Source organism: Scyliorhinus torazame, chromosome 18 (genome assembly GCF_047496885.1).
Source record: "Scyliorhinus torazame isolate Kashiwa2021f chromosome 18, sScyTor2.1, whole genome shotgun sequence".
NCBI lineage: Eukaryota > Metazoa > Chordata > Chondrichthyes > Carcharhiniformes > Scyliorhinidae > Scyliorhinus > Scyliorhinus torazame.
Genome location: NC_092724.1, coordinates 93,809,337 through 93,822,514, shown reverse-complemented (window position 1 = coordinate 93,822,514; position 13,178 = coordinate 93,809,337).

Here is a 13,178-nt window from a genome sequence, read left to right as displayed (position 1 = left end):
CAGAACCATTGGGAAAAATGGGGTGGGAAAAGTCAATGCAACTGGTGTCCTCCTGCTGACAAAGTGTACTCAGCAAAACCTCATTGTAACAAAACACCTTCTTCCACCAGAAGGACAAATACAAACCCACATGGAGACATCCTGGATCAAAACACTGATGCCTCCTGGATTAAGTCTGTGTTCAGGCCAAAGATCTCAGTGATGTCTATATTACTTCATCCATATAGGGGATTTATGTCTGCTGGATGGATCAATGAACATCTACCCAGCACTAAGACATCACAAGGAAAAGGTCCAAGAAGAAGATCAATGTCCCGGCCCAAACGCAGCTCGATTGAAGAGAAGAATGCCAAACACAGCTCATGGCCAATATGGAAACTCTTCACAGACCCAAACACGAGACCCCAGTGTCACAGACTATTGGGTTCCTGCATCATCATCGCCAGGATTGGTTTGATGAAAACAATGCTGAAATATAATGACCTTCTGGAACAAAAACACGCAGCCTTCATTACCTGACAGAACAACCAAAGGTCACAAATCAAGAAGCCTTTTTGAAGCCACCAGGGTCATCTATCGACCAAGGTCAAATGGACAAAAACCCCATCGCTTGTCATAAAGATGACAATTCCATCCATCAACGCTGATAAGAACATGTTCAACAACTCCTCAACCGTGAATCCATAGGGGCAGCTGTTACTCTTCAGGCTATCCCCACTACCCGGTGGTAGAATCCATGGGTGAACCAACATTGAGCTGCAATAAGCAATCAAACGGAAAAAAATGAACAAAGCTTGCAGCCCCGAAGACTCCCAGCTGAGTCTCCAAAGCTGGTGGGTGCTTGCTCACATCAAGATTACATACACTATGTGAAGGATTTGGGAGGAAAGAGAACTACATCCCCATCCCATTACCGACTTCAGGAATGCAAAAATTGTAAATATCTTCAAGAAAGGGAATAAGTAATCCTGGGGATGTGTGCAGTGTGGTCTATTAAACAATTATAGCTCCAATTCTGACTTAAGCATTGGTGAACATTAATTCTTTCCTAAAAAGCACCACTACCTCCTTTGGCTGAGGAAATCCAAGACACAGAGTGGCTTTAAAATTTTCCGAGGAATCGCTGACATGGCCTGTGTTGCCAGACAAATTCAAGGAAAATTTTGAGAACAACAGCAGGAACTCTTCATTGCAATTATTGACCTGACCAAAACATTTGACTTTGTAAATCACAAGGTCTGTGGATAGTGCTCCAAAGATTGGAAGTCCGACACCTTAATCACACTCCTTCAACTACTTCATAATTGTATGGCTGCAACTGTCTTGAGTGAGATATCCGGACTGGGATCAAATAAAGCTTTTGTGATAGCTCTCATTCTATTTGCAGTTCACTTCATCAAAGATCAATTGCCCTTTAGTGTCAATATTAATTACCATCTAGATGCAAAGTTCATTAACATCAGTTGCCTCTGTGCCAAAGCTAAGTTAACCACGATAGACCTACATGATCTACAGTTTGCGGATGACTACAGTGTGGTTGCCCACTGGTCCCACTCTGTTCTCGTTCTCACTGCATTGCTGCCACTCTTTTATTGCTTCGCTCATCTCGCTATGTTGTCCATCATCTTTCCACAGGAAGAACCTGAACAAGGTAGCAGGGTGATTTGAGACCTCATGGGTGTCCCTGCTTTTTTGTGAGCCACACAGGCCCAGGTAAGGGTCCCATGCTAAGGGTTATGAACCATGGTCAACGGTGGTGGAACCAATATGGTGATGGTGGAAGAGCCAGAATTTTGAGGGATACTGGCTCCTTACAGGTGGAGGATCCTCCAGGAATAGGACTTGTGTTTCCATTCAGTATACATGGAAGGCAATGGGGAAACACAGCATACATTCTTTTACCGAGTCATAGTGCTCATTGAATTTGAAAATGGGATGCTCTTAATGCAACTGAAGAGAAATGGGAAGGGCCATGCAAATGGAGAAAGGAGTGGAGAATCTGGCCTTGGCAGATCACTACACCTATTACTGAAACAGTGTCCTCAAAGGGACAGGACAGTTTAACTATTCAGTCAAAGCCATACTCTAGACTGCAACTGCGAGCATTGCCACAGGAAGTCCGGATTTAATCTTAATCATTCCATCGGCAATGTAAGTGTTGCCACAGTCCCATTTGAGAGAAAGCTGATTGGTGGGGGTTTAACCTGAGGGTCACCACACCTCAGGCGAGGGGCAAGGTTGAGAAGGAGGGGCCTTCATGAATAACCTTGGCTGGTACTGGAACTGATCCCACGCAGTTGCTATCACTCTGCATCATGACCAGCCGTCCAGCCAACTGAGCTAAACTGACCCCCTCCATAGGCGATATATTGAAGACATGCAAATTTACATAAATGGTTCCCATCTGTATTTGCATCCAGGATACTCGGTGATGCGGAGCGAAACTAGGCGCAGATTGAGAAAGAGGGTTTGGCCATCTTTGGAGTTAAACAATTTCACCAATATGCCTATGAACATATGTCCGGGAATTCACGGACCATAAGCCCTTGTTAGGCATATTCAAGAAGGATCACCCCTAGCGTCTGCTCGGATCCAATGTTGGACCCTATTGCTGGCCGCATACGAGTACGTGCTGGAACACTGTTTAGGGGTGAAGATTCCCCATACGGATGTGTTGAGCCACCTCCACTTTCCCACCAGGCCGCCGATGCCAGCGGACGAAGTTGTCGAATTTTTGGACTCCTTGCTGGTCACAGCGTCTCGCATCTGGCGTTGGATCCAGATGGACCCACAATTGTCCCACGTCTGCCACATCATTCTGTATGGAGCCCAGCACCAGGATTTGCCAGGCGATTTGAAGGCCTATACCTCCAAAATCCTGGAAATAAGCATGGAGGACGATGTGATCCTATGGGGAACATATCTGGTGATTCCAGAACACGGCGAGGCCCGCTCATGCAGGACATCCACAACGGACACCCTGGAGTGTCGAAGATGAAAATGCTGGCCCGCAACTATGTCTGGTGGCCTAGGATCGATGCCGACATTGAGAGGTTGACCGAGCATTGCATACCATGCCAAGAGCATCAGAGGTTGCTTCTGGGGGTGCCACGCCACCCATGGGAATGGCGGGGTTGGCCCTGGTTCCACTCCACATTTTAAAAAAAAAATTTAGAACACCTAATTTTTTTCCCCAATTAACGGGCAATTTAGCGTGGCCAATTCACCTATCAGGGCAGCACAAGTGGATAGTACTGTGGCTTCACAGTGCCAGGGTCCCAGGCACAATTCCCCGCTGAGTCACTGTCTGTGCGGAATCTGCACGTTCTTCCCGTGTCTGTGTGGATTTCCTCCGGGTACTCCGGTTTCCTCCCACAGTCCAAAGATGTGTAGGTTAGGTGGATTGGCCCTTAGTGACCAAAAAGGTTCGGAGGGGTTATTGGGTTACGAGGATAGAGTGGAAGGGAGGACTTAAGTGGGTCGGTGCAGACCCGATGAGCCAAATGGCCTCCTTCTGCACTGTATGTTCTATATGTCCTATACAAGGCACATCATTGGTTTGTGGGGGTGAGATCCATGCAAACACGGGAGAAATCACAAACTCCAACCTGGGGCCGGGATTGAACCCAGGTCCTCAGTGCCATGAGGCAGCAGTGCTAACCACTGCACCATCGTGCAGCCCAAGTTTCGCTCCACATTGACTTCATGGGTTCCTTCCAGGGGGCAATGTTTCTCGTCATTATGTATACCCAGTCAAAGTGGATGGAGGTCCACCGAATGCAGGCAACTACTGCTAGTGCCACCATTGAGCAACTGCGCCAGACTTTCAGCACACACTTCTCGGACAGCGGGACTGCTTTCACAAGTGCGGAATTTTGCTCCTTCATGACCACCAATGGGATTCGTTACCTGCATATTGCCCTGTACGACATAGCCGAACGGGCAGTCCAAACGACCAAGCTCGGCATGAAGAAGCAGACCTATGGATTTTGGGATACTCGATTAGCACGGTTCTTGTTCTGCCATCGGACCACACCACCTGCCATGACAGGGGTTGCACCAGCAGAATTACTGATGGGACACCGCCTCCGCACGCGGATGAGTCTGGTCATCCTGGACATTGCTGGACAGGTCTGCCATGGACAGGACTCAGGCGGACCCAGGCCATCACACGCCTTTGCTCAGTTTCACCCCAGGAGATTCGGTATACATCCGCAATTTTGGCGACAGTGCCGCATTGATCCTGGGGATGGTGTTATCACAATCTAGGCTGGTCTCCTACAAAGTGTGGGCACAAATCTGTGAGTCAAACAGGCACATGTACCACTTCTGAAGCCGCTTCTCCAATTTGCCTCATCCGATTCCGGATACCCTGGTCCCACATGACTCCAGTGGTGAATGGTGAGTACTTTGTGTATTGACAATAAACCAGTATTTGCTGCATCCTACTGACCGTTCCAAGTGTGTTCACTCTGTCGCCGATTGTACAGATCATCATTAGGGATACACAAGAGAACAGAATTGGAGGAGCCCAGAGATGTGAGGAGCCTGTGGGGTGAAGGAGATTACAGAGATAGGGAGGAACGAGGCCATAGAGTGATTTGAAAACAAGGATAAGAATTTTAAAATCAGGATATTGCTTGAATGGGAGCCAATGGAGATCAGTGAGCACAGGTTGATAGGGGAGTGGACGTTCTGTGTGTTAAGACACAGGCAGCAGAGTTTTGGATAAGGTTACAGGGCAGATCTTGAGGGCGGGATTCTCCAATCACCGACGCCAAAATCGTGTTTGCTGATCGGGCGGAGAATCCATTTTTACCATCGGCCGGAGAATCCATCGGCGGGGGGCGGCGCTGTTTTTCTGATGCTCCGCCCCCTCAAAAACTGCATACTCGAGGAGTATGCCCCACGCCATCGGGGCGGCCTCAGGATGTCACCTAAGGCCCGCCCCCGATGCTCCGCCCTAATGGGCCGACTTCCTGATGGAGTGGGACACCTGTCCTCTCACTTTTCAGGGACCTCGTGTGATGGCTGCGGACTGTGTCGAGGGGGGTCCCGCAGTCGAGGGGGGAGGCCACAGTCGAGGGGGGCGCTGTTCCACTGGCAGGGGGGACTTTGGCGGGGGCTGGGGGGACTGGTGGTGGGTGGTCTGGGCGTGGCAATGGGGATTACAGGGGTGTTATATTATTTGAAGTAATATATGTTACTCATTTGTTTATGCCGAGAAGTTCTCAACTTTGATGATGATGAATACTCGAAGTCGTCCAGTGATAACAAATAATTTATTGAGTAACTAATCAATTAACTTGTGAGTTTGATTCTTTAGTACTTTTACTAGCTATAAAATTAAAAAAGACAGAATCAGATTAAATTATGAATATTATTCTTGCCCTCTGAGCTAATTCTACACTTCTGTTCTCGAGTCACAACACACCCAAAGAGAGCGGGGAAACAGATTGAGCTTGTATTTATACCCCCTGTTAGTGTTGCCCTCTAGTGATCATTTGACTGTACTGACTACACATAAACCCTTTATGTATATACATAAACAGAGATCGCTACAAGGGGGGCAGTTTTTGGCAGGCAGGGTCCGTGCGCAGCCGCCGCCATGTTGTTCAGCTGTGCATGTGGAGCTGTGGACCCCGCAATTCTGCGCCCGTGTCAGCAGGTAAAGCCGGGGGCTTTATTTGGTGCGGCTGCTAGCCCCCCACCGGGCAGAGTATCGGTGTGGGGGTGGCGCCGGCTTTTTGGTTGTAAGACCAGACGGATCCTGCGGACATAGCCGCAGAATCAGAGAATCCAGCGCAATGTACTTCTTTTCAAAAGAACCAGGCATCTTGATATTTAGTTTAGGGGTGCATTAATACTACGGGTTTAGCATTGTCGCAGCTTTGGCTTTTCATTGACGCTGAACATTTTTCATGTTAATTATGTTTTGAGACCTGCATAGTACCACAGGCACTGTGCCCCCTCACACACCCCACATTTGCTGGAGTGCAGTTTAGGGTCTGATCCTTGATTCAGGCTGCATTTACACCATCTCCAATGTTGCAAATTGAAAATGCATCGCACCCACATTATAGTAGAAAATGCAATGTTGGTTGGCTGAGATTAATCAAAAGAAACGCAGTATTTGTCACTTAACTGCGCAATGAGCTCAACAATCCTTTTACCTCAGAGAGATGGCCTAGGATCAGAGAGTGACAATCAGTGTCATTAAACATCAAGTATAGCCTTCGCTAGTCATGGGTCTTGGTTGCCAAGTCTGAATATTATTTCCAGACGGTGACAAGTTCACACTTAATGTTCTTTCTTATTTCACTTGTGTTACCATGGTGAAGCACAGGGGAGGCTATTTCCCTCAACTGTTCCTAAGTACTTCCTGCTGTCAGATCTCAGAGCGTCAATGAAAATGAGAGTAATTATTGGGTGAAGCAGCGTTAAAGCTTTTGCCTACGTTAGAAATCTATTTCTTTTTAGCAACTCCTCCTGCAGTGAATCAATAATGGATTTAATTTGTTCCATACAGTATCGACATTTAGAGAATAGGAGTATCAAAATGCGAGGTCAGAACTGGGGAAATACTTCAGCCCAGTTATTCCTCAACAATTGGAAAAGGAAGACCTAACATTTATATAGCACCTTTCATGATCTCAGCTTTTTCCGGTGTGTTTTATGGCCAATCAATTCATATTTGAAGCACAGTCACTGCTGTTACATAGGACCATTGGCTCCCACAAACAACAACAAGCAACAACAAACAACAACATGCTAATCACTAAAATCATAGAATACCTACAGTGCAGAAGGAGAGCATTCAGCCCGTCAAGTCTGCACCAACCCTCCGAAAGACCACCCTACCTAGGCCCAACCCCCTACCCTATCCCCATAACCCCACCTGGAGCAATTGATCATGACCAAACCACCTGAACATCTTTGGGCAGTGGGACGAAACGGGAAGAATGTGCAAACTCCACACAGACAGACACCCGAGGTCGGAATTGAACCCCGGTCCCTGGCACTGTGAGACAGCAGTGATAACCACTGTGCTACCGTGGTGCCCTACATTTGCTTTCTGTGGTATTGACCAGGACACTGAGGAGATCTGTCCTATTCTTCTTAGACGTAGCGCCGACGGATCTTTTTCAGCAAACAGAGAGAGTAAACAGGCACCTCTGGCAGTGCAGACTCCTTCAGTACTACATTGAGTGTGTCAGCACTGGATTTTATGTTCAAAGCTCTGGAGTGGGCTTTGAACCGAGCTTGAAACTCAAAGGGCGGCACGGTAGCACAATGGTTAGCACTGTTGCTTCACAGAGCCAGGGGTTCGCGTTTCATTCTCGGCTTGGGTCACTGTCTGTGCGGAGCCTGCACGTTCCACCATTTCTGCGTGGGTTTCCTCCAGGTGCTCCGGTTTCCTCCGATAAGTCCCGAAAGACGTGCTTGTTAGGTGAACTGGACATTCTGAATTCTCCCTCAGTGTACCCGAACAGGCGCCCGAATGTGGCGACCAGGGGATTTTCACAGTAACTACATTGCAGTGTTAATGTAGTGCTAACCACCATGCCACTCCGGAACCCCTTCCTGTTGACATATGTACCTGGCTGCTCTGAGGAAACATTGATGGTCATGTACGTGCAGCCTTTTACCCCCTGGACCTGATTGAATCCTGCTCTGGCTCCAAAGTTGATTGCACTCTTGGCCTGGCTTGGAATTCCCCTGTCCTGACAAGGCATCCATCACCTGCTTGATGGAGCCATGGACCCCAGTTTGCGAGATTCCACAAATGGGCCCAAATGGGAACAACTCTGCAGCTCTGAAGAAGTGTCATACGGACTCGAAAGGTTAACTCTGTTTCTCTCCCAACAAACGCTGCCAGACCTGCTGAGTTTTGGGGGCATTGTCTGTTTTTACTGCAGCAATAAATGGGTGCCCACCAGATTGCAGTGGCCTCATCACTGGTTCAGCATACCAAAAGGTCAGCAACCACCTATCTGCCTTGATAAATGCAGTCTTATGGAGGCAGCTGATGCTCTGAAAGGTCCATAATGCTGAATCATTGCCTGTAGACCTGGTGCGCTAGGTAGCGCCATCTTCGAACATTCACTCGCCTTACAGTCCCTCTGCGCCCTTCCCATGCAGCTGGCGTTTCTCTGCGAGCTGCAACCTGTCCCATGTGGATGCTGAAATTACTCAATCTCACTGGCTCCTGACTGGAGGAGGCGATCTCTGAGCGCATGGCACCCATCTCCCTTTGCAAGGCCAGTTACTGGCTTCTGCAGCTGCCCACCCACACATCAGTCGCTTTAAGTACACGCATTTCGAACGGAAGCCCTGAGCCATACTGCTTGGAAACCCTGAACATGCCTATCAGTTACAGGCAACAGCGCCCTCTTGCTTGTGCCCTCGTCTCATTGGAGCTCGCCAGCTGCTGAGGCTCGGTGGCACCCTGTAGCACAATCAATTACTCATGAGACGAGAAGAGATGAAGTCAATCAAAGGCTTTATTAAGCAGACAAGTTCCCCAGCAGCTCAGTTCCAGAATGCGGCTGCTGGGAGAACCCGGGTTCTTATACTCCGCCTTACTGGGTGGAGCCAGCAGGCGGCAGATCCAATCAGGACCCAGTGTCTGTCTATCAATAGCCTCTCGGCATCACAGGTACCGTACTACCCCTAATACATACCACCACATTCACCCCTTGTTAAAAAAAAACCCGGCGGGGTGGTGGGTCGCATGGTGGTAGGGGTTTAGAAACCTGGTACTGGAATTAGCTTAACACAGTGCTATGCATCGATCTAAACGGTGAACTATTTACACTGCCACTTTACTGGGCTGTTGAATTATTTACAGGTTTTGCTTCGTCACGTGGATTCCACGAGTCGAGTGGGTGCCCTGGTCATCCTTGTCGATCGTCTCAGCCCCGGTGGTGGTGCCGGTGCTGGCTCGGGCACTGTCGTCTCTGGGAGCTTCGCGCTGTTTGTTCCTGTTTCACTACTCCTGGGCGGGCACGGGAAGAGGACCGATCCACCCGGGAAGGGAGCGGCCGTGAGGTGCGCCGGTGGGAGGGAGGGGGTGATTGGTGTTGGGGGGGTGTGTGTGGTTCCGGCGGGCGGCAGGTCCCGCAGGGAGACCGTGTCCTGTCGGCCGTCGGGGTATGCCATGTAGGCGTATTGGGGGTTTGCATGGAGAAGATGAACCCTCTCGACCAACGGGTCCGATTTGTGCGCCCGCACATGCTTTCGGAGCAAGATGGGACCTGGGGCTGCCAGCCATGTCGGAAGAGACATTCCGGAGGAGGACTTCCTAGGGAAGACAAGGAGGCGCTCGTGAGGCGTTTGATTAGTTGTGGTACACAGCAGCGACCGGATGGAGTGGAGGGCATCCGGGAGGACTTCCTGCCAACGGGAAACTGGGAGACTTCTGGACTATGGGGCCAGTAGGACGGTCTTCCAGACCGTACCATTCTCCCTCTCTACCTGACCGTTTCCCCGGGGGTTGTAACTGGTCGTCCTGCTCGAGGCAATGCCCTTGCTGAGCAGGAATTGACGCAGTTCGTCGCTCATGAAGGAGGACCCCCTATCACTATGGATGTATGTGGGGAAACCGAAAAGTGTAAAGATGGTGCAGAGGGCTTTAATGACCGTGGCCACGGTCATGTCGGGACAGGGGATGGCGAAAGGGAAACGGGAGTATTCGTCCACCATGCTTAGGAAGTACGTGTTGCGGTCGGTGGTGGGGAGGGGGCCTTTGAAACCCAGACTGAGGCGCTCAAAGGGTCGGGAAGCCTTTATCAGGTGCGCTCTATCTGGCCTGAAAAATGCGTCTTGCACTCTGCGCAGATTTGGCAGTTCCTGGTGGCTGTTCGGACCTCCTCAACAGAGTAGGGGAGGTTGCGGGTCTTCACAAAGTGGTAGAACCGAGTGACCCCCGGGTGGCAGAGGTCCTCGTGGAGGGCTTGGAGGCGGACTACTTGTGCGTTGGCACATGTGCCGCTGGATAGGGCATCAGACGGCTCGTTCAGCTTTCCGGGACGGTACAAGATCTCATAGTTATAGGTGGAGAGCTCGATCCTCCACCTCAAGATCTTGTCGTTCTTGATTTTGCCCCGCTGTGCATTATCGAACATTAAAGGCTACCGACCGTTGGTCAGTGAGGAGAGTGAATCTCCTGCCGGCCAGGTAATGCCTCCAATGTCGCACAGCTTCCACTATGGCTTGGGCTTCTTTTTCCACTGAGGAGTGGCGGATTTCTGAAGCGTGGCGGGTCCGGGAGAGAAAGGCCACGGGTCTGCCCGCTTGGTTGAGAGTGGCCGCCAGAGCTACGTCGGATGCGTCGCTCTCAACTTGGAAGGGGAGGGACTCGTCGATTGCATGCATCGTGGCCTTTGCGATATCCGCTTTGATGCGGCTGAAGGCCTGGCGGGTCTCTGTCGACAGGGGGAAGGTAGTGGACTGAATTAACGGGCGGGCCTTGTCCGCGTAGTGGGGGACCCACTGGGCGTAATAAGAGAAGAAGCCCAGCAGCGTTTCAGGGCTTTGGAGCAGTGGGGGAGGGGGAATTCCATAATGGGGCGCATGCGTTCAGGGTCGGGGCCTATCACTCCATTACGCACCACGTAGACAAGGATGGCTAGACGGTCGGTGCTAAACATGCATTTTTCCTCCTTATCGGTGAGGTTCAGTGCGTTAGTGGTCTGGAGGAATTTGCGGAGGTTGGCGTCGTGGTCCTGCTGGTCATGGCCGCAGATGGTTACATTGTCGAGGTATGGGAATGTGGCCCGCAAATCGTGCTGGTCAACCATTCGGTCCATCTCCCATTGGAAGACCGAGACTCCGTTAGTGACGGCAAATGGGACCCTTAAAAAGTGGTAGAGGCGCCCGTCTGCCTCGAAGGCCGTGTACTTGCGGTCGCTCGGGCTGATGGGGAGCTGATGGTATGCGGACTTAAGGTCCACGGTGGAAAAGACCTTGTATTGTGCAATCCGATTGACCATGTCGGATATGCGGGGGAGAGGGTACGCATCTAGCTGCGTGTACCTATTGACAGTTTGACTATAGTCTATGACCATCCTCTGCTTCTCCCCGGTCTTTACAACTACCACCTGGACTCTCCACGGATTATTGCTGGCCTGGATTATGCCTTCCTTCAGAAGCCGCTGGGCTTCAGACCGGATAAACGTTCAGTCCTGGGCACTGTATCGTCTGCTCCTAGTGGCGATGGGTTTGCAATCGGGGGTGAGGTTCGCAAACAAGGAAGGCGGTTCAACCTTGAGGGTCGCGAGGCTGCAGATAGTGAGTGGGGGTATAGGGCCGCCGAATTGGAACGTTAAGCTCTGGAGGTTACATTGGAAATCTAACCATAGGGAGCGGGAGCGCAAAGGTGGGGGAGGACATTAAGCCGATAATTCTTAAACTATCTCCCTTGCACTGTTAGGTTCGCGATGCAGAACTCTTTGATTTCTGCGGAATGGGATCCCGCTGCCAGGAAAATCATTTGGGTACTCGGATGGATTGAAAGAAAACAGCGTCTTACCGTATCCAGATGGATAAAACTTTCCGTGCTCCCAGAGTCGATCAGGCATGGCGTTTCGTACCCGTTAACCATCACCGTAGTTGTTGCCGTTTGGAGCGTCCGGGGCCGCGACTGGTCCAGGGTCACCGAAGACAGTCATGGTTGCTGCATCGGGGCGTTTTCTTCAGACACCGTGGAGCCGCCCATGCTGGGGTCCTTGGCTATCAGCCAAGATGGTGGCGTCCATGGATCGCACGTGGTTGGGGGCGGACAACATGGCTGCACCCATGGAACGCACGTGTCCGGAGGGTCACAAGATGGCGGCGCCCATCCTCCCCGCGTGGAGTCCGGGACCCAAAATGGCGGTGCTCGTTGGCCGCACATGGATCGTTGGGGGGGGGTTGAGTCTGCTGTCCCCGTTCTCCCCTGGAGATTGCGGCGACCCCCCGGGACTGGCACACCGCCGAATAGTTCCCCTTCTTGCCGCAACTTTTACAGATGGCCGAGTGGGCCGGGCAGCGTTGCCGGGGGTGTTTCGACTGCCCGCAAAAATAGCAGCGGGGCCCCCCCGGGTGGTCTGATGGTCTGGCCGTGCAGGCTTGTGGGGGGGTGGGGGGTGCCGGGGAGTCGGTCGCAACAGTGGTCCACGGATCCCAAGGGGCTGCCGCGCGGCCGTGGCCGTAAGCGCGGGCATTTTGTGAGACCACATCGAGGGAGGCCGCAAGGGCCCATGGCTCCGTGAGCCCTAGTGAGTCTTTCTCCAGCAGTCGCTGGCGGATTTGGGATGAGGTCATACCTGCCACAAAAGCATCCCTGATTAGGAGCTCCGTATGTTCGTTTGCGCTCACCGATGGGCATTTGCAGTTCCTTCCCAATATTAGCAGCGCACTGTAGAACCCGTCCAGCGATTCTCCGGGGATTTGCCGTCTCATCGCGAGTTGGTGGCGTGCGTAGACTTCGTTTACGGGCCGAATGTAGACTCCTTTCAGCATGGTGAGCGCCGTCGGGAAATCCTCCGTGTCTTCGATGAGCGTGTAGATCTCCGGGCTCACCCTGGAATGCAGGACCTGCATTTTCTGGTCTTCTGTGATCCGGCCGGGGGCCGTTCGGAGGTATCCCTCGAAGCACGCTAGCCAGTGTTTAAATACGGCTGCTGAGTTTGCTGCATGGGGGCTGATTCGCAGACACTCCGGGGCGATCCGGAGCTCCATAGTTTTTTTAAGTCTGCTTAATAAATTGTAGGACAATCAATTACTCACGAGACGAGAAGAGATGAAGTCAATCAAAGGCTTTCTTAAGCAGACTTGTTCCCCAGCAGCTCAGTTACAGAATGTGGCTGCTGGGAGAACCCGGGTTCTTATACTCCGCCTTACTGGGTGGAGCCAGCAGGCAGCAGATCCAATCAGGACCCAGTGTTTGTCTATCAATAGCCTCTCGGCATCACAGGTACCATACTACCCCTAATACATACCACCACACACCTTTTGACACAATCCAATCAATCTGCAAAATGATCTTTTATGGCATCCTTACAATGGGCTCAGTTGGATGGCCAGCAGGCTCCCAAACCTGTCCCCAATCCACCCTTGGGAAATTTGCCCAGCAGTGAGAAGGTTTTGGAGGAGATACCCTGGTGCAATCTCCCTCTATTTCCCTGTCCTCACAG